Here is a 2219-nt window from a genome sequence, read left to right as displayed (position 1 = left end):
GGGGGAGGTCATGAACCTCAGTTTCAGAACCTCTGGCATAACATATTTAAGAAGTTGCATCCCAGTCTGTGGATGGTAGAAGAGAGAGATCTATCCCTTAGGAGGGGCCAGAATGATGGCCACTGCTGATGAGAATGAAGATAATGGCTAATATTTCAGGTTGTTCTGCAAGGGATGGTGTGAGTATATGGATGTGCAGATGTACATTCTGTAGTCTCTCTATCTGCCTTACTAAATTAGAGTGTTTGTGACTTTGCTAAATGTAATAATGAACTAGTCAGTGGTCTTCCAAATTCTTTCATTTCTGTACTGCTTCTTCCAATACTTCAGTCTCCCCAGTTCTTGGTTTTCAAAATATTCCTCTCTCCAGGCCAGAAGGAAGAGTACCATATGGCCAGATTTCCAAAGATAGATGCCTACTGGGATTTTCAAAAGCATCCAGGTACATAACTCCCATATGGACCCACGGAAAGGAGGCCCTTGAAGAATTCCACCATGATTTCAACAATTTCCACCCCACCATCAACCTCAGCCTGGACAGTCCACACAAGAGATCCACTTCCTGGACACTACAGTGGAAATAAGTGATGGTCAGATAAACACTACCCTATACCAGAAACCTACTGATCACTATACTTACCTCCATGCCTCCAGCTTCCATCCAGGACACATCACATGATCCATTGTCTACAGTCAAGCCCTAAGATACAACCGAATTTGCTCCAATCCCTCAGACAGAGACAAACACCTACAAGATCTTTACCAAGCATTCTTAAAACTACAGTACCCACCTGGGGAAGTGAGGAAACAGATTGACAGAGCGAGACGGGTACCCAGAAATCACCTACTACAGGACAGGCCCAACAAGGAAAATAACAGAACACCACTGACCATCACGTACAGCCCCCAGCTAAAACCTATCCAGCGCATTATCAATGATCTACAACCTGTCCTGGAAAATGATCCCTCATTCTCACAGACCTTGGGAGGCAGGCCAGTCCTCGTTTACAGACAACCCCCCAACCTGAAGCAAATACTCACCAGCAACTACACACCACACCACAGAAACACCAACCCAGGAACCAATCCCTGTAGCAAACCCCATTGCCTACTCTGTCCCCATATCTACTCTGGCGACACCATCAGAGGACCCAACCACATCGGCCACACCATCAAGGGCTCATTCACCTGCAAGTCTACTAATGTTATATATGCCATCATCTGCCAGCAATGCCCCTCTGCCATGTACATTGGCCAAACCAGATAGTCCCTTTGTAAAAAAATAAATGGATACAAATCGGACATCAGGAATGGTAACATACAAAAGCCAATAGGTGAACACTTCAATCTCCCTGGACATTCTATATCTGAAGTCTGTTTCTGAAGGTTTTTTTGGTCAAGAATAGTGACTTTTAAATCTAAGAGAGAGAGCAAAACTAAAATTCATTTACAAATTTAACACCATTAATTCGGGCTTGAATAGGGACTGCGAGTGGCTGGCTCATTGAAGAAGCAGCTTTGCCTCTCTTGGAATTGACACCTCCTCATCTATTATTGGGAATGGACTACATCCACACTGAATGAATTGGCCCTGTCAGCACTGGTTCTTCACTTGTGAGGTACTCCCTTCTCTTCATGTGTCATTATGTAATGCCTGCATCTGTAACTTTCACTCCATGTATCTGAAGAAGTGCGGTTTTTTTACCCATGAAAGCTTATGCCCAAATAAACCTGTTAGACTTTAAGGTCCACTGGACTCCTTGTTCTTTTTGGTGAAGAAACTTACAATTTATCTCCTCCTTTGTCTCAATGGCTATTTATTGCCATCATAGAATCATAGAACTGGAAGGGACCTCAATATGTCATCGAGTCCAGTCCCCTGCACTCAAGGCAGGACTAAGTATTATCCAGACCATCCCTTGTTGCTCTTCTCTGGACCAGAGGGTCCAGAGAAGAGCAACAAGAATGATTAAAGGTCTTGAGAACATGACCTATGAAGGAAGGCTGAAAGAATTGGGTTTGTTTAGTTTGGAAAAGAGAAGACTGAGAGGGGACATGATAGCAGTTTAGGTATCTAAAATGGTGTCATAAGGAGGAGGGAGAAAACTTCTTCACCTTAGCCTCTAAGGATAGAACAAGAAGCAATGGGCTTCAACTGCAGCAAGGGAGGTCTAGGTTGGACATTAGGAAAAAGTTCCTAACTGTCAGGGTGGTTAAAC

Source organism: Terrapene carolina, unplaced genomic scaffold (genome assembly GCF_002925995.2).
Source record: "Terrapene carolina triunguis isolate 2854851 unplaced genomic scaffold, T_m_triunguis-2.0 Scaffold25662, whole genome shotgun sequence".
Taxonomy (NCBI): Eukaryota; Metazoa; Chordata; order Testudines; family Emydidae; genus Terrapene; species Terrapene triunguis.
Note: the sequence above shows the minus strand (reverse complement) of the source record.